General features: G+C 51.1%; 1 long non-coding RNA gene across 1 annotated transcript in view; it reads right to left on the bottom strand.

Moving 5' to 3' along the window:
• Positions 1-20,448, bottom strand: part of LOC135970060 (uncharacterized) — a 122,243-nt gene that overhangs the window by 60,878 nt on the left and 40,917 nt on the right. The window lies entirely within an intron of this gene.

The raw sequence follows: 20,448 nt of genomic DNA, 5'->3' as shown, positions 1-20,448 counted from the left end.
CTGACACGATATCCAGAAGCAGAAATGCAAATATCCACATGACTTCAAATACCCTAAGGATCTAACAGGCCGAGTGGCCCATGTAACTATGGTTTGTGCTGGGCCATTCAACTGGTGTCCAAATCCCTGTCCAAGTGAGCTCTTTAATTTTGGGACTTTTCAGACAGCTGTTTTGTTGTTGTTGTTGGTGGTGGTGTTCTGTTTTGTTTTTATTAAAGGGATCTATTACAGTTACAATCAAGAATATCCCAGGCCGAGTGTGGTGGCTCATGCCTGTAATCCTAGCACTTTGGGAGGCCAAGGTGAGCTAATCAAATGAGGTCAGGAGTTCAAGACCAGCCTGGCCAACATGTTGAAACCCCATCTCTACTAATACAAAAATGAACCAGCCATGGTGGCAGGCACTTATAATCCCAGCTACTCAGGAGGCTGAGGCAGGAGAATGGCGTGAACCAGGAGGTGAGGCTGCAGTGAGCCAAGATCGCGCCACTGCATTCCAGCCTGGGCAACACAAGACTGTCTCAAAAAAATGAAAATACACCAATACGCCCAGTGAGTTCTTCACCAACATCAGATACATCAGTTTAAAGAAAAATAATATGAATGCATGTTTTTAAATTTCAGTGTTGAATTTAACCATATCTTTTAAGAAGATATGAAGATAGAAGTTTCCCAAGGATCGGGGGAGAAAAAAGCAGTTAAGAAAATGTTAAAACCTCAGGAGAAAAACAAGTATGGGGTAAGACCTCAAGGCAAAACTTTTTCCTTGCACTTTGATTTCAAAAGAACAGAGATGCCCAAAATATGAACTCTCCCATCTGCATTTTATATTCCTCTCTGTCCTTTGAAGGACTGGAGATGGGATTCCAGGTTCCAAAGTGCCCGGCCAGGGCTCACATCAGGCCAATTCCTCTACGTCCTTTGAAAGGCTGGAGATGGGATCCCAGGTTCCAAAGTGCCTGGTCACGGCTCACATCAGGCGGCATCTTTCACAGCTGTTTACTCCCCTGACCGTGCTTAGAGAGCTCTGTGGCCCAATTTACACAAAAAGGTCCTAATTTACACACGTTCATCACTTTGAGCAGAGTCTCAAGAAATGAGACAAATGTTGACACTCCACAGAAGCAAGTATTCTCTTCCGAAAAGTCAAGTGTCAGGTTCCCATGAGCCAGGCAGCTTGGTTACAGAAAGCACTGGCTGACTTGCTGGTTTAATGTTAAATGCATTTAAAATGTTAAGTGATCCGGCCCCCCTCCCAGTGGGGGTGTACGTTGAGCTGGTTGCAGTAGTGATGCACAGACCACGTGGTTTTGCTTCAAGCAGAGGACCCCACACCCAGGAAGAGACCAAAGGACGGCATCGAGGTCTAGGACAGTTCTAAGGAGAGCTGCAGTCTGAATGCCTCGTCTGCAAATAGTCTCTCATTTCAGAGGAAATCACTGAACAGAGTTAGTAACACGTGAATTTTAAAAATTCATATTTCTAATTTCATCCCATTAGAACTTTTGAAGAACAGATATGCACCTGCTCCAAGTCAATGAGAGGACACTCAGTCCCTCACAGGTCCTCGGCCTCCGCCTCTCACCTAGAGAACGTCAGCTCAAGCCAATCACAGCGCAGTGCGATTTTCTATAATATGCACGCCTGCATCTGAGCTGAGATGTGAATGTCTGGAATGTGCCTGCCAGGCCCAGGAAGAACTGCAGCAGCTGTGGGGACATAAGCCGCTAAGGAATCCGATTTGGAGGGAACTCGAGGCAACTAAAACTAGTTCCACTGGTTTTTCTTAGCAAGGCTTGACCAGGCAAACTCTTATCACTGTTGCTAATTCATGGTAATTGGGATGGGGACTTAACAGTAAGTAATTAGAGCAATTCTAGAATTTGCTACTCAATTACAATGGCACAGATTCCTGAGAATGGAAGAACTGTTGCCCAGGAATAGAGTTCAACAGGTCCTCCCCATACCCCAGGAAACATGACATTTCCATGCACCCCTGCTTTGTTCCCTGGCCACCTGATCTCAGCCGTCTGATGGCATCACTCCCCAGAGCTGGAAACACCTGACCTCTTGTCACCCTCCCATCTGCCCTGCTTTCCTCCAGCCCGGGAGACTCAGCGATGCCCACATACAGGACCAGGAAACCAGGGTTATCCTAAACCAGTGCCTGCATTCAAAGTCCTCCATGGCAGGACAATCACCAACGGCCAATACTCCCAGAACCTTCCACCTCAAAACAGGAGCACATCTGGATTCAAGCTGACAACGCTGCATTCTCTTTGCCATGTACATATGGAGGCATGTCAGGTTCCACCTAAAGGTATCAAGTTTCACGCTGGTCAGGAGCCCAAACCTAGTCACTCTGCATGATCTCAATTCACCATCCACAGAGAAGCCTGCAGTTTTCCTCTGGTGCACGGTGTGGACGGTGGATGCATTTCCTCTGAAAATTTGGAGACGGGATCCTGGCCAAGGAGGCCAGTCACCCTAGCCCCTGCAAGGCCCAGACGTGCCCCTCTGCTGTCTGCACACAGTACCCAAGTCTAGCAGTGCTGGCTCTGTGGTGGGATCCATCTGGGCCTCAGAGGACCCGGGGCACAGGAACCGTGCAGCCTGGCTGTAGCCAGAGGCCTAAAGGATCCCCACGAGGCTCTCCAGCCAAGGTGCCCCCACCACAGGCACAGCCATTCAAGAGAACTGCCAGCTGAACCGGAAACGTCCCAATCTGCTCAGCCAACACAGAAAGATAACAGCCACCTACAGCTGCTGAGCCCCGAAACGTGGCCACTGGGCCTGAAGGGCTGAATCCGGAATTTAATCTGTGAAGTTCTTTTCAAATGTGTTTGGCTATGTAATCAAATCTTTATTCTAATTCAATTTAAAGGAGCCTCTGGCTATGGGCTCCCTTGTCGGGCATCACAGCTCCAGGGAATAAGAATGGGAAGGAGAAGCCCAGAGCCTCTCTGCATTCTCCGCCCTAATTCAGCACGTCATCATAAGGAAAGGCACTCCAGCAGGAGAGGTGTGCACAGGAAGAACTGGGTTGGCCCTGACACAAGCATGACCCCCATGGCATCACAGCTGCCTCAGCCAACAGGCAAAAGACAATGATGCCCACCTGGACAGGTCACCGGATGTGATGATGCACCCCAAGCCCTAGTCCCACAGCAGCCAGAGACCACCCGCTGCTCGTCCCAGGTGAAACACAAGCCCTAGTCCCACAGCAGCCAGAGACCACACGCTGCTTGTCCCGGGTGAAACAGGCAGAGCTGCCCGAGCCCTCAAAAGCAGGAAGAATTAAAGAGGCAATTCCCGTGATTCCCACAACACATGACACTCCTGGGAGACAGACACAGGCTTCGCTGTGAAAGTGCAGAGGACGGTGCAGTTCCTAGGTGGGCTGCTTCTTCCAACGATCAGGGAAGAAACCAGATCCGTTTCCTTGTAGGAGAATCATTTGTACCGTGATTAGACAGAAGGTGGCCGATGTTATCAAATCATCAAGCACTGCACGGCTGTGTCTCCAAGGCGGGCCTGGAAACTTCCAGCCACCCGCCTAGAGGCCACAGTGCTTACAATGGAGATACGGGTGACTGAGGTCTGGCTTCCTCAGGGAAGCCAAATTTGAACTTTCATCACTGAGGAATCGCTCATTTACAGTCACTCACCCTCAATGCAGAAGAGGGCTCAAGACACTGCACCAGACTTCAACACTCAGGGTTAGGGTCAGGGTCAAATTCACAAGATTTACAAAATGTATTTACTTGGGATGCCGGAAGAGATGTAGCTTCACACCGCCCCAGCTGCAGGGTTTGCTTAGCCCTTTCACCAGTGGATCTCACCAACAAACACATCCACGCCTCATCCATGGCAGCACAGAAAACCACTTGGAAGACAGCCACTCCCACCAAGCTTCCTGACTTTGGTGTTTAAAATCTACATCATTTAAAATCTGTATCTCATACGTGAGATTACACTTCTCCGAACAGACATTGCGATTGTCATTTCACCCAAAAGGGCTTTAGGAAATGACACGCGGTCCAGACGCCAGAGGTAGCCTAATTCCTTTGTGCCTGTATGGAGGCTTCACAGATACAGCCCGGTCACATTAATGACCATATGAGAAGCTCAGGGCATAGACGAACTCAGTGCTGAATTTTTCCATTTTTCGCCCTTTTGTTTTATCCAGAAGACAGCTGAGAGGCGCTCTGGCAGATCATCTCCTTGAGTATAATGACTCCAGCCACTTCTCTTCACCCCAGGTCACCCCTCAGTCACACGCTTTTGAGAAGCCAAAGCAATTCTGTTCTCTTCACGCTGGGTTCCAGGCACTAAATTCCTCCGTTTTATCAATTAGATTATCAAGCAGCCGTTTGTAATCTGGACTGCAATCTGATACAAAATTTAAGGCTAATTTAGGTTGCGGTAACAGCTCCTATTTACGTTATAGACAAGGCATGAATGAAAACTTTAATCTGTTCATAGGACCAATTTTGTAAACAAACCAATTATTCAAGCAATGATTGTCTTCAGTTAGATGCAAATTTCTTTGCTCATAAAAGATTTTCCAGTAGGAATTTTTAAATCCATGGTCTGTGTTTCCTGAGCCTGTCTCTGCACCATCCCCTGAGTGCACAGCAGAACTCAGGGCATCCCATAAGCAGGCCCACTGAAGAGAATAAGCCCACAGCCCCCAGCCCAGGAATCAAGTCCGAGCCCCAGCAGCCCCTCGTCCAGCCGGGACTTCCTCACCAGCACAGCACCCAGAGGTCTTCCAGGTTTAATGCCACGTGTGCGTGGAAAGTAGAGTGGTGGAAAGACCACAGGGGACATTCTACAAATGCAAATTCCCTCCTGGAACAGCCCAGCAACCCTCTGTACCGTCCCCAAAGTACCCATGCCAGGCAGGCATAGAGAGTCTAATGGGGTGCCTAGGAATCAGCATTTAACACAATTCTGATGAATAAAAAAGTTTGAGAGGCCGGTCAGCGAGGGGCTGCTGTGGCCTCCACTCATTTGCAGGCTCTGAAGAGACACCGATTCAGGTAACAGGCCAGACAGGACAGGACAAGGATGGGAAAGTGGAGGGCAAATTCCATGGACCACCAACCACCCCGCCATCCCCACTGAGACTCTGTGATTTAAGGAGAAGCAAAGCCAGGGAGAAAAGATGCTCGCACCATGCGAGGGACTGAGATTTCACCTAAAACGCACAGCATGTGGCTGAGGGCCAAGGTTGGGTAAGCCGGGAGCACAGAACGGGATTCACAGGCCCAGAGGTGCCCCCCACACCCAGACCCCGGGTAGACCTCCCAAGTACTGCCTGTGTCTCCTGCCTGGTTTATTTCCTTCCCCCCTTCTACTGTGTTGGTTTCTCAGCCGCCCCCCACCACCACACACCCCTCTCTAAAAGCTTGGTGGACTGAAAAGGGCGGGGGGGGGTGGTAAGAGCTGGGCTCTGGGGCCAACGTCCTGCCTGAGACATTAGTTCCAACCCACCCAGCTGTGATGTGAGCCCGAGATTTCTCAAATGTGAGATGGGAAGGTAACTGAACCCACTTCCCAGGATGGCTGTGGAGACTGAGATCACATAGCCACACGTCAGCGTCCAGCACACGTGGGACCCCAGCTGTGTTGCCCTTGGTGGGAATCCCTCTATGCCCCCTCTGCTACCAGAGCCAACTCCCAGCAGTAGCTGTGGAGGGTGCATCCTCTATTCCCACTCCACTCACCTATCGCTCCACCCAGTGACCTGCCACGCAGCGGCCACCAGCAAATCCGGCCCCACTGGATAACCAACCACCACCAACCTCCCCCCACTTTGAGGCATCTTCCACTTGCAGTTCCGAAGCAAGGAGAAACCGCCCTCAAGGGCGCTCACCTGTTCCTTATTGCACGTAATGACCAGGGCCACCAGCAAACCCGGCTCCACCGTCCAGGTTCTGGTGGGTTACTGCCCCCCTCCCCCACTTCCTCCGGCGGTGTCTGGGAGGCTCAGAAACTGCCCTCCAAGGGCACTCATCGGTTCCTTATTGCACTAATACCTCATTTACAGAAGTCCACTTTGACTTCCAGCACTACAGGCCTACAGGCCAACCAGAACCCAGTTTTCCTTTGGCCATCTAATGCCAGAAAAAAATCTGTTTCTTAGAGACTTTCATAATTTATATTAATGAACCGTTTGACCATACATAAAATGTTATAAATGTATGAGGCTTTACAACTTGGCAGATGTGTAACTCACATGTTATGATTGAATCCAACTGTTGAAGATATTTGTTTCACTGGAAGGTGACACTTTAGGAATCCTGCTTGCAAGCTCCAAGAGCTTGAGGTCACGTCCACCTCACCAGCATCCCAGAGACCCAGCACTGTCCCACTCTGTGTTTAAAATTCCAAAATACTCTTTCAAAATGCTACTGGCATTTGGTTTGCACATAAAATGCTAAAAACCTTCCAGTGAAACAAATATCTTCAACAGTTGGATTCAATCATAACATGTGAGTTACACATCTGCCAAGTTGTAAAGCCTCATACATTTATAACATTTTATGTATGGTCAAACGGTTCATTAATATAAATTATGAAAGTCTCTAAGAAACAGATTTTTTTCTGGCATTAGATGGCCAAAGGAAAACTGGGTTCTGGTTGGCCTGTAGGCCTGTAGAGGCAGACATATCTGCTGACACAACCAAGCTCCTTCCCACTGACATGGCCGCATCCCAGGCCCCTCACCCGGACGCCCGCAGGCCCCTGGAGGAGCAAGCTGACCTGCCCACATTTCTCAAATACACAGCTGTTGCTCACACTGCAGATAGAGTTCAAGGCACGAGCAGGCCACCACGCTAAAAATACCACGCAGCGTCCACGCCAGGTGACGGTGTTTTCACTCCATCCCAAAAGCCCCATGTATGAGTTTACAGCCATGATTACTACATGAATTTTTAGACCCTCAAGACATACTTTGTTTACTTTTATGCAACAAAGTTAAAAGACTATCACTCAGATATAGGCTCTGAAACTGTGGAATAATTATTTGGGAACAGAGCCTCTGCCAGATCAGGATAAGCACTTGGGACAACACCCCGTGACCTCGGTCCACACAAACCCATCCAGACCAGAGGCCTCCCGCATTGCTATGTAATTTCTGTAAATGAGGTATTAGTGCAATAAGGAACAGATGAGTGCTCTTGGAGGGCAGTTTCTGAGGCTCCCAACCACACGGCCACATTAAGGCTGAAGCCGCACCACCTCCAGAAACACTGTCCCTCGCCGAGGTGTGCCTGGCTTCTCCCTTTTTCCAGAACTTAACAAAACCTGAAAGGACAGGTCTGTGTAGAAAACCACAAACTACTTGCGATTCCTCTTCCCAGGTCAGGCTGTAGGAAGCTCATCTCGGCCCTCACCGTGTTCTGACCTTGGTTCCCATAAGAAATAAAGTCAGATTTCTAGTCCCTGTCTCCTGGGCGGTGTGGCAGGCATACATACCTTCAGTTACATGAGGAAAGGCATGGCGAGCCCCCTTCCTTCAGTAAAGCTGCACAGTTCCCCGAACCCTGATGCCATCCCCCTCACGCCACTGTGAACACCTGGACAGAGAACATTTCAATGCGTGCACCTTCGTGGGCTGGTTTTCTATTTCTCCACTAAATCACCCCAAAGTTAGCGCCCTGAACACTGACTTATTTTCTCCCATTTCTGAAAGCTGGAGTCCAAAACAGGTCCCACCAGTTAACGTCGAGGTGTCGACAGGGCTGGCTCTGGGGAAGCGACCGTCTCCTCGCCTCCCGCAGCCTCTAGAGGCTTCCGCATCCCCTGGTCCATATGGCACCTACTGTCTTCAGGACCCACAGCAGCCCTGACGGCCCCTCAGCAGGAAGACGCAGAATGTCAGGAGCCCGGGCTCCAGTGCTAGGGCCAAGCCTCCGCACCCTCCCAGCTCCTCACACACGCCCGTGCGAGCTAATAGAGATTCCACTTTAAGTAGTGTCACCTGTGTAAGGGGTAAGTGCCCAGCTGTGAACTGGTTAACCTCGCTCACACAGACCCCGGGAATAACCTCACAGGCCATGGACCACTTCACAATGAGTGACCACCTGCTCGGGGACCTCCATGTCCCAGTAGAGCCCTCCGGTGCCTCCCCGTGGACTCAGGGTCTGCAGCACCAGAGGGCCCTGGATAAAAAAGACAGCTCCCATGTCAGGACGCACTCACCAGCGGTTGGGTTCCCGGTACTTTAAGTAGCCAAGGTGGACAAGCCGGGCCCTGTGCAACTCCATCACAAGAATAACGGCTGCACGTGGTGAGTGCACGGGTGACCACCCCTCAGCCCAGATGGCCGCACTAAGCACATCACCGCCGTGACCTCCAATGAGACTCAGCTGCTGGCACAGTCCAGGTATCGGCCCCCAAGAACATTCTGGATCACAATTCACAGTAGTGATTGTGGTCAGGGCCACACATGGCTGAATGTATTTACAGGAGGACGCCACAGCCGATCTGGCTGGACTGAGAACATTTCCCATTGTACATTCTTACAACACCATTTTATTTGCGCTTTATTAAACTTTTATGGCTTTTTTCTGCCTATCTACTTTATGGGAGTGTTTCTTGTTCTTATGACTGCAGTGACACTTTAAGCTACAACTATTAATGTGTAAAATTAGTTTGGAAGACGCCTTCTCATTAAACATTTCACAAGCAAGCAGTCAGAGGCACCTAACCCGGAGGCCTGTTTTCTTCTCTGAGCCAAACCTACATTGGACTCAAAGAAAAGGGCACACGGAGAGGGGCTGGATCTCCAGCGCCCATTCCTAGGGGGCCTCCTGGGGAGCAGATATGGAGGGAGAAGCCCTGGGCTACGGCACCGTCGTACTAAAGAAAAGTCCATTTGGGTAAATGTAAGTGCCAGACTTAAGAGATTAAGTAAACCATGAAAAGAAACCACTAACCACAGCTTCTCCAAAACAGAACTAAACTCCCTTTAGTTTGAATTGGAAAAGCAGAAGTGATGATCAGAATACAAAAAAAAATGACAAAGTATCTGAACACAGGAGAATAATCAAGGGCCACTGTCTCTTCCTGTGTCAGTGGGAGCCTCGCATCTAAGCTGGATTTAGAAGGTTGCTGCTTTGGACTGAAAGTTATCCTCAAACCGTTTGTAAGCAAGTGGAGCAGAACGCTTCAATTATTTCAAGGTTTAGCGGTAAAGCTCTGTAACTCTCACAACTATTTTAATTGGTGTGAATTTTAAAGTGACTCAATCTGTTGGCTGGAGTATCTAACCGCTTACCCACGGGGTCATGTTGGAAAATTATTCCAATTGCTTTTGTTTTTCCTACTGAAGATGCATTTGAACGTTCTTGTAGTTTGCAGTTGGCTGGTTCTGATGTTTGGTCCTGAGGAGGCCCAAGTACCCGGAAAGGAAGAATCTGAAACCTCAAGCCATTCGAGTGCTGTCTGGGGAGATGGAGACCCCAACCCGAGGGCCACTGACGGACTCGACACGAGCGCAGGGCCGCCTGAGGCAACGGGCCACGTATTTGCCGCTTACAAAACAACATAAGCACACACCCCTAGGTGTGCACACACGCCCTGTACACGCTCACGTCTGCCCATACCAACACCAGCACACACCCCCAGGTGTGCACACATGCTCTGTACACATCTGTCCCCGCCATCACCAGCACACACCCCCGGGGTGCACACACGCTCTGTACACGCTTACGTCTGTCCATGCCAACAGCACACACCCCCAAGGTGTGCACACACGCTCTGTACACATCTGTCCTACCAATGCCAGCACACATTCAGTATGCACTCACATCTGTCCCTGCCAACGCCAGCACACATCCCCAAGGTGTGCACACACGCTCTGTACACGCTCACATCCCTCTCTGCCAATATGAGCACACACCCCCAGGGGTGCACACACGCTCTGCACATACTCATGTCTGTCCCTGCAGCCTGAGTCAAACAGTCACAGAGAGGCAGAGGAGGAGGAGGAAGGACGGGATGGGCACCGAGGTCCTGGGCCCGTTCCCCTCCCTACCTCGGGAGAGACCCCTCATGTGATCCTGCCATCACTCACCCTTCCGCCTCCATCCTCCATTCTCCCATATGGATCAGGAGGACGCCCACTGCACAGAGCTGTGATGAGCATGAACAGAAGACGGCAGAAGCTCACGCCAATGTGCTGAGCACGGGGCCTACGGAGTGCTTCTTTCTGCTGTGGCTGACATCATCAAACAAGAGGCCGACACGAGAATATCACTCGCTGAGAAACTGAAACGTGTGACCTAGGAGCCTGTGAAGGTCTAAGAACAAACCAACAAACCAACAAACCAAACGGTTTTGTTTGTTTTTCAAACACCATAGCCTGTTTTTTCTTTTTTTTTTCATGCTCTACCTTGGGTATTATTTATTTTAATTTCAAATTAATTCCAATAAATACACAAAATCACAGGACTGAGCATGGAGCATTGTTTCACTTCATGTCCTCCAGCCTTTAGGACACATTAAGGAAAGACATGATTCCAGGATTCCCATTAGAAAGGCTGCCCTGAGACACCTGCTGGGGCAGCCAAATTGTAGCACTTGGTGCTGCCCCCAAGCTGCTTGGATGAAGCAGAAGATTCCGGAGGTCTCTTTTCTTCTGCCCCTAGCCCAGGAGAGAAGGTGGGAGGAGAAAGGTGAGAGAAGACAGGAAGAAGGAGGGGGGAGGGAGGGAGAGAGGAGGGGAGAGGGAGGGAGACAAGAGGGGGGAGAGAGGGAGAGAGGAGGAGGGAGGGAGGGAGAGACGAGGAGGGAGAGAGGGAGAGAGGAGGGGGGAGAGAGGGAGAGAGGAGGGGGGAGAGAGGGAGAGGGGGGGAAGAGAGGGAGAGAGGAGGGGGGAAGGAGAGAGGAGGGGGGAAGGAGAGAGGAGGGGGGAAGGAGAGAGGAGGGGGAGGGAGGGAGGAGGGGCATGTTCCATCCACCAAGGCAGCTGCACTGCAGAGAGAATGGAGGATGTGTTGCTTCTCAGGACAGCAAGTTCAAGCTGTTTATAATTGTTAGCGTAAACAGTGACCAGCTGAGGACAGGGCTGCAATTGGAGATGACAACGTTTTTTTTCATAGTTGATATTGGGGACCTGGACCTAAAGCACCATGCCTTACCCTTTTGCCAGATGGGCCAATGCCTCTCTCTACTTGACACTATTTGACTAAATACCCGATATTGACTAGGAATTATGACGTGTAGGATACCCTTTACCGCAGTAACATCAAACTCATGTTCTAAATGCAATTTGCTCAGGGACTGGCTTCTAACTCTGGGTGGGAATGTTAAGCTCAGTCCAGTTCAATTCAGTAAGCATTTATCAAGAAACTTCTAGACCAAGAGCTGTGTTAGACACTGGGTATGGGGTGACGGGGATACGAAGATGTGGAATTAGAACTCAAGAAGCTCAAATGCTCTCATTTAATTCCCTAATGCCATTACCTAGCTTCAACCTGATGGCTGTAATGTCCAAATTCACTTTTTCTTTATTCCAGTTCTACATAACAAAGCATAAATAATCACAGAGGAATGATTCTGTGTTGGACTATTCAGTAGACAGAGAAGAGCATTCTGACCGGCATGAGACACTGTCTCTGTTCCCAGGGAGCCCGTGAGGTGGATGCACAGAGTACACGCGTGAAGATTCAGGAGCACGAGCGTCAGGTGATGGGAGGGGCACAGAGGCAGCACCAGAAAGATGCCTGCTGAGAGGCCGCTGCAGCCAGGCTGGTCGGGAAGGTCACGGGAGTGGGCGCAGGCATCTCCCTCCAGCCGCACTTGGTTTTCATGAGGACGCGCGCAGGGAAGGGGATGACACCGAAATGCTGTGGCGCTGAGGGGAGGAGGAGAGGGACACAGGGCTGAGGGCTGGCCACCACCCCTTGCGTCCATGCCCCTATGAACGCTGCCAAAATCAGCCCCAACGGGGAGAAATGAGGTGGGTGAAAGAGGTGGACACACTTGGCTTCCATGGAATTCACAGATTCCAGTCATTAAAAATCCCTTCTGAGTTTTCATCTGGAAAACTTTGCAAATGTAAATACAGGACAGGAGGCAGAAGATGAAGCCAACACAGTTGGGCTCAAACCGCCACCCTTCTCCTTCTCTCTGCATCCAGGACCCTCCCTGGGCCCCTGAGTGCGAGAACCCGGAGCTGCCCAGCCCAAGGGCGTGGCCCCTGATCAGAGGAGGGAGCCGCACGGCGGGGCCCCCAGCACGTGGATGGCAGGATCTGTGCTATCTCAGTCCCAGGGCCCCAAGCAGAGAAGGCCTGGGGCTACCAGCTGAAGTTTTGGTGTCTCCTCTGTCACCAAAGTCGAAAAGAACTGAGTGGGACCAACGCCGCACCTGGCGGCTCCTCGGTGGCTGCCGACGTGGCCCTCAGGCTGCGGGTGAGACCTTCTAGGGGAGCCCAGACAGCGGCGATCATCACAGCCACGAGTGCTCCAGTTGCCCCAAAACTCAAGCATAGCCTGAGGAAGGCAGCGCCCGCTCAGATCCCCGTCCGGGCTTGTGTGGCACACTGGAGAGGCACATGGCACCAGAACATGGCACTTTAAGTGGCTTTGTGGGGTGTAGGAACACAAAGTGGGGTCTCGAGTGGCTCAGAAGTCACTCCCACCAGCCTGCGGGACCCGGACGGCCCCTTTGGACTGGCAAGAGTCTCTCCAGGGCGGGCTCCAAAGTCCCAAGGATGAGGTGAGCGTCGGTCTTGCTCTGAGGAAGGCCCCTGACAAGTATCCTGAACATGCAGGCACACAGCTGGCTGACTCTTTTGAAGGGACCTGCTGAGCCTCGAGCCAGGGTTGGCTAGAGAGAACTCGACTAACACACGAACCCTGCCCAGGCGCCCACCTGGGGCACCCACAAGAAAACTACGGAAGCTGTGAAGACGGAGGTGTCTACGGGGCTGGGAGAATCCTGGGAGAAGCCGCACTGGGGACCGGGAGGGACGGAGGCCTGGTCCCCACAAGCAAACGAGGGAGGCAGTCGGTACCCTGTAGAATCCTCTACACTCACAGCTGCAGGCCTGGCTGGCAACACAACCTTGTCTGCAGGGGCCCAGGAGCACGTGTGTTTGGCAGGAGCTGTCCTCCTGGAGCCACACTACGGGTACCGTCATTTTAGAGGCAGGTACCTGATATCAGCTATGACAATCAACCATGCCACCCTGTATTACAGCCGTGTCCTCAGCGGGTCACTCTTTGTGCTGACAATTACAAAGAGTTTGAACTCGCTGTCCCAAGAGGCAACAAGCCCTTCATTATCAGGGCCACAAGCCTGTGTGCAGCCCTCCACCCCCGCCGTTTCCCGTCGGGGCAACATGAAGACCCATGACGGTGACTCAGAGCCAGTCCAGTAGCTTCAGTGCAAGAAAAATCACAAAAACTCAAACACATCATAAACATGGGCAGTTGGTAGGAGCAGATTCCTCAATTCAACCTGTTCAGAGGCTTTCTGGGCTAGCACAGCTCTGATCACAGGCTTGCGCTTTCTGCTCCCCATGAAGGGCGGCGAGGAGGCCGGGCTCTGCCATTCTGTAGGCTCCGCTACGTGGAACCTGCCCTGTGGCCTCGGTGGCCTGTGCCAGACAGCGTGACCGTCGCCCGCAGTGAACACTCGGCACAGTGCAGCAGGCTTGGGGAAGAACAGAAAGTGACCTCTAAGCCTGCAGAAGACGATAAGCCACGCACGGCCTCACGCGCACTGTGTGTCAATCGCCTCCGAAGCAGGAATGAGCTCTTCATAGTTCCAGTAAATGCAAAGGCCACCCTGGAAAACTGCGTGAACCTTTCTGACAACTCACAGGTGGGGAGCCACTGCCTGAGACACAAAGGTAAAGAATTAACCTGAAACTGCATATTATAAAACTTATTTTTAAGTGGTGGCTCTTAATTTAAAAGACTCCCAAAAATACTGCATTAGAAAGTGACAGAGTGAAACCGTGAGGCTGACCACAGGAGTCCCTGGAAATTTCACCAAATGTTGCGTCAAAACTGGGAAACAGAAGAACCGCACCTGATGAAACATTCGATTAATCGCTTGAGTCCTCCCCACATACGAAGCTCTGTAAAAAGTGTTCCCAGAAGGTAAAGTGAGCAGGAGGGCTGTGAACACACAAAGAGAGAGCCACTTCGTCCACGGACCACAACAAAAGAAACGCTAACGAGTGCCGATGACACGCTGGAGTCAAGGGCTCTGGGTGCAGCTGGGACGGGGATACTCAGGGTCCCACTGTCCAGAAGGGAAACCAGGGTGGAAACACCAGGGAGCCTGTCCCAGGGTGCAGAGCCAGTGAACGGTGGTTCATACTGGGCCAATCCCAGCTGCCAGGCTCTGGGGCTCCTCGGGACAGAATCCTGTTGGCTTCACTCTGGGGTGAGAGAGGCGGCAAATTCCCCCAAAGGCACCTGGAGTAGTGGTGTTACCCTCCATCCCCTGTCCCCGGTGTTACCCTCCATGCCCCTGTCCTCGGCGTTACCCTCCATCCCCCTGTCCCTGGTGTTACCCTCCGTCCCCTCTCCCCAGTGTTGCTCACCATCCTCCTCACCTCCAGGCCCCTCTCCCTGTCCTCCCTCATTTTCATGTTCAGCCAGAGCACATCACATGTCTCTTCCCTTTTCAAGAGGCTCAGCTGCACCCAGAGGCATTCCAGCCTATTTGGGATGGGGCACACACCCTGGGGAAATGCCAGCACAGTGCCGAAAGGGCCTGAGACCCTCTCACTGTCGCCCAAGAAGGATGGAACAGCTCACGGTCACGCTGATTGTCAGGCAGGATGAAAACTTCTGTGTCCGAAATGCTCTTTTCACTGGAACTGTTCAGATCATTCGTGAACGAATCCGTTAAATACCAGCAAGGGCCGTTCCCACTTATTCTCTGGCTACAGTTTTCCACCCACCAGCAACCACACTCCTAGGAATTATCCCTAACGCACAATCAGCGCCTTGTGCCTTTAGGAAAACCTCTTTCTCTCCAGCTTTGTCCTCCTTCCACAAAAGGTGCCTCTGACTGCCTCACTCACCACACCAGGATTTCACTCGGCTACGGAGGAAAATCTGCGTGGGGCTCAGAGGTGGGTGGTCCCTGCATGGGCAGGAGGTCTGTGACATCCTCCGAGGAGCCTGGCCCAGGCCTGCCTCACATGCCAGGACTCTGCCTTCTGGCCCTCGGGCCCCCGAAGCTGCTTTCCCTCCAGGTGTCATGCCCCGGGCAAGAAGGCTGGACAAGGGCCCAGGGCTGCTGTGGGTCGGGAAAGCCTCCTGACAGTTCCCACTCCAGAAACCCCCATCAGCATCCCAGCATCTGGACCTGTGTCACCAGCCGCTCCGCCGTGCAAGACAATTGGATTTTCAGCGGGGTGTGCTGCTTCCCTAAACAAAGTAGGGTGTTGTTACTGAGGAAAAAGGAAACAATTGGCATCCTCTTGGCAAAACTGCGACATCCAGCCACCGGTTCTCACCACCCCAGAGATGTCCACCCAGGGCAGATAGTGTCTTCGACCAAGCGCCACTGACCCAGAGTGCAGTAATTAGTACACTTTCACCAGAGTCACCCACTCCTTCACCTTTACACCCAAGAAAAACATGTTTGCCAGGCAAATTAGATGTCCAGGAGGTGTAACGAAACCCCAAGCCTGCTTTAAGCCTCAGACTTTTGAGACCGTTGAGGGCCGTGCACACAAGAGCAAGGCTGCACCCAAAAGCTCTGCTCCTGCCAGACATCATGGACAGACCGCACGGCTCAGCCACATGGACCCTTCCAGGACTTCACGAGAGGGACCTCCGTGGTACATGCAATGATGTACACTTCGTTCAGCCTCGAACAGACCACGCCCTCATTACAGGGTCGGTGGTCCACCTCCTGCCATCAGCCCCTCACCTCACCGAGGGTCTGTGTCTGCATCTGAAATAACTTTGCTGTTTTACCTGGGTACCAAAATGCAGCATCGCGATGTTTAAAGGTCTTTAAATATCAACACTCCGGGTGCAGTCCTTGTCACTTAAATCGCTCACTCGATACAGGCCTCACTCACAACTCTGAGGTAGCTCATACCTTCCCTACCTAACCAAGGAAGAAACGGAGGCATGGAAGGTGCAGCTCCTAAGGATTAGGATTAGGATTAGGATTCAATCTAAGGATTAGATTAGGATTCAAACCAGTGATCTTCGTCACATGCTGACCTACCTCTCAGGCTGAGATAACGTTCAAAATTAACCAGGTAGAACAGCGTTCCATAAATCAGCTGGAAATGGTCCTTGTGGATGGGCCTGTGGTTACTCCCTGAAGAACAAGACCATTAGCCCAAAAATCCACCTGTGTCACACTCAAATGCTTACATATCCAATTATTTTTAAAATCACTCAATCAAGCATGTTCACAACCATTTAGAGCCATATAGATTGTCTGCTTTGCTGACAATCAACCCAAGACCTCTGTCGGCAAAGGGCACGGTGCCACGTCCAGAGAAGGTGGGACAGAGACACAAACAGGAACCTCTCCATCCCTGGGAGCCTTGCTCTGATGGGTCCGTGAGGACATGGTACAGACCGCAGGGCACAGGCAGATGGCAGGCCAGAAGAACGGGCTGCATTGCCGGGAGGCAGTGCTTTGAACTCTAATGGATGGAACACTGCTAAACAGCGAAGGTGGAGAGAGGGCATGAAGAGGCAGCAAAGCACAGCCAGCCTCGGGGAACCAGAAGCCACAGGGACATCAGGTTGGGTGCTGCTGTTTGCTGCCCACCGGCTGGGGGACTGTACTGGGCCTGGAGGGACATCCCTGACACTCCCCACCAGATGCCAGGGGCACCCCCAGCCCCAGGTGAGAACCACGGATCCCATGGCGAATGAGGCCAGCCTGTGGGAAGTGGGGCTGGGACAGCTCTGCACAGCTTAATAGGAAAGTTGGGTTCTATTTTGTGGGGTTTTGGTCACGCCGATGGCTAGTCAGGGCTGTCCGTCAGGAAGTGATTTGAGGACAGACTAGAGAAGGGGCTGCCAAGGGCAGCAGAGCATTCGCTGCCTGGGTCCAAGGAAAAGGAAATAAAAGCTGGCGGTGTGACAGTGGGGGGGAGCACAGAGGGAAGGAACTGGTGGAGACACAGGGCTGGCCCCGCACAGGACTTTGAGCAGCTTCCTGGGGGTCGTCCTATTAATTCTCCTCATGGCCCCAAGAGGCGGCTGTAAGGATCCCTCTCCTGAGGACAGAACTGCTCCAGAGCCACACAGCGAGGATCCACAGAACCAAGATCCGGGCCAGCTCCAAAGCAGGTGAACTTGACCCCTCACCCATGGTCCTGAGACAGGGATCGGAGCCCCCTGGACACACAGACACAGGAGCTGCAGGAAGGGGAAATAGACGCCCCGGACCAGTGGCAGGACCCAGGGTTTCAGCCCTCCAGGGCCACTGGGACCAGCCACTGCACAGGTGGACACACGATGCTTTAACCCACTCTGGGGGAAGGAGCCCTCACTCTCAGGGTGGAGATCGAAGCTCAATCGGGCCAGCCTCCCTGCAGGGCACAGCCTGAGCCACACATGATGCTGAGGTGCCCCAACGTTGGGGTGCTCAGAGCCACTCAGCTGAGATCGTGGTAACCACCCTCGTTTCTTTATGGTATAGATCTGGACTCCATCCTTTGCAATGTGTGGGGTTTTAGGAAGAGGCTGGCCAGCCGGGGAAGTGTCCTGGGCTCTGTCCCAGTGATGACGAACTTGGCTCCCCACAAGGGTGGCCTGTTCACCACAGAGACCCCCGGGGACCACGCCTGCACCCACCTTGCTGAAGATAATTCACTTCTCATCCGTGAAAGAATAAAGCTAGACTAATTCAATTTCACACTCACTTCCAACTTTAACAACTTGTGTTAGGAAATCAAAGACAAGGACTCTGACCACGTCACAAACCCAGGAAGCAAAACCCGAGACTAACGGAACGATGCCACCTTCGCAGTTCCGAGCTTTACTACTTGTTTTTCTTTTCTGGTCTGTTTTTCTCTTTTGGTTTAAATAATTAAAGATCCTCGTTGACAAGAAAAAAAAAATTCTCTATGAAACTAAAAAAAATGGTTCTAATTAAACATTTAAACATTCTTCCATATGCTTTATAAACAGTTGAAATTACAGCTCTACTTACTGTTAAGTACTTTAACCAAATGAAAGATTAATTATACAGACTGGTAATTATAAAAAATAAGGCTACATATTCATGGCATCATGAATAATTAATAAGAACTGTTTGATTTCATTCAGACCAGGGATTCTGTGCTAATAGGCTCTCAGCTGTCTTGAAATAATGGTGAAATTTTAAAATTACTTTTGTACTTCAACGTGTCCGCAAAGTGAAGCACAGCAGCTAACATCCATCGTGGTGCCCAGCAGAGCGACCCGCCCTACTATGGCCGACACCCTGATTCCCGAGGGCTGCATCCCAGGGCTGTGCTAGTGCAGAGAACGTTCAGGAAACAGACCAGGTGGCAGGAGGGGGTCTTGTCCTCAAGGAACCTCATGAGTCTTGCTAAGGGGACAAACAGCGAGAGAATGAAACCGGCAGCCACAGAAAACGGACAGCGATGCCCAGGCCTTGCCATGCATACCCGCTCACTGGCACCTCCCTGAGACCCGTCTGGCACAGGCAGCGGCAGGGTCCGGCCCTTGGAGCGCAGGGATGGCAGAGCAGAGCCATCAAAGCGGGCGGCATGCCGACAGTGGCTTCTCCGCAAGAGCTCCTGGCTCTCAGGTAGCTGAGGGCTCCTCAATGGGAAATTCTGGCTGAGCTCCAGGGGAAAGCCGGTGGGAGGCCCATCTCCTCTGCCCCCATCTCCTCTGCCCCAACCCTGGAAGAGGGTCAGATATCAATGCTAACTCTTGTGCTGACTCAATTAATTCCAACAATTCAGAAAACAAACTTGCTTTAAGTATTAATTTCCTAAAAAGAACTAACATGAATTCAAATAATTCTCATAATTAAAATGATTTTAATTGTTAATTTAATTAAAACATCTCCGTTTTCACAGAATCATGTACCTTGGTACTTTCTCCTTATTGCATTTCCCATCTTCCAGGGCAGGTTTCCTTCCACCCAGAGCAGCAGCGACTCTGGTGTCTCAGGTGTTCCCAGGCTTCTGTCAGCCCCTGGGGTGCTTACAGTTCTGCAGCGGTCTCCATCCTCATTAATCTGCATAAGAACATCCGTCCGCAGGGATGTCCTGTGGCCCCGTGGCCACATCTGACGTGCAGCTAAATGCTGGGCGTGTCGCCTGGTCACAGCAGATGACACAACTGTGGGCAAGGTAGCACCTCTGGGCGCCGACACTCTCGATGAGTTTTTTACAAGACCATTCTTTAATGGGTGAACCCTGACAGGAAACACTAAAGATTGTTTTTAACTATTTTTATATCGAGACAAATCTTTATCAAACGTTCACTCAATGCTAAATGTCACTTCTCCAGCCAACCTCTTTAAGAATACCTAAAACTTAAGACTGGAATGACGCTTTCAAACACATACTCTACTCATGCATTCTCGGGAGCAGAGAGCAGCTTAATGTTTTCACGATACACAGGCATGAAGTTTGGTGAAGGCATTTTAATATTTTTACCTGAATATTTTAATAAAATCAAAAGATCATTTTCACTCTAATACTCTACTTACAATGTAATTTTCCATTAAATAAACAATGTTCAGTAACCCACATGCTGATGAACTTTTGAAAACTTTAGAAAGCATTAAGTATAATCAAAGATTACTTTTAATTTTCGAGCTGGTAAGAGCCTGTGTCAGGGACCAGAGTTGAGATTGAAGCGATAAAAGCACGATTATTTTCTTAAAGAAAAGCGAAATTCGTAAAAGAGACCACGTGATTATATAAAGCAACACAGAATCCGTTTTCCGAAAAGGCAAACGTGGACCACAGAACACCAGCGTTGCCCGTGACGAGAGAAACAGTTAAAAGGAAGAATTCACGGTGGCCCAGCGTAGATCAGGTGTGGGAGGACAGAGAGGTGATGAAATGATCCTCCTTCTAACTTCCCAGAAAGGCACAAATGGCCAGCACTGTAACTGAAGACCACGCAGGCACCAGCGTGAACTCAGACTCCATGGCCAGCATCGTAACTGAAGACCACATGGGCAATGGTGTGAACTCAGACCCCACGGCCCACACCATAACTGGAGACCACACGGGCACCGGTGTGAACTCAGACCCGACGGCACCTGCCTGGGCTGCTCCAGCCACCACCAGAACCTGTTCTGCAGCTGAACTGGAAGCTGATTCTGGAAGGAACTGAGGAGCATGAGGACGAGATCCTTCTACCTCAACAGGGATCAATTTTTTAATGATTTCTTTCTTTTAGAAAACTGTTAATAAAATACTTTGTTCCAAAATGACCAGGATTTCAGCAGCCT

This window comes from Macaca fascicularis, chromosome 3 (genome assembly GCF_037993035.2).
Source record: "Macaca fascicularis isolate 582-1 chromosome 3, T2T-MFA8v1.1".
Lineage (NCBI taxonomy): Eukaryota > Metazoa > Chordata > Mammalia > Primates > Cercopithecidae > Macaca > Macaca fascicularis.
This window is presented reverse-complemented; position numbering and strand designations above follow the sequence as displayed.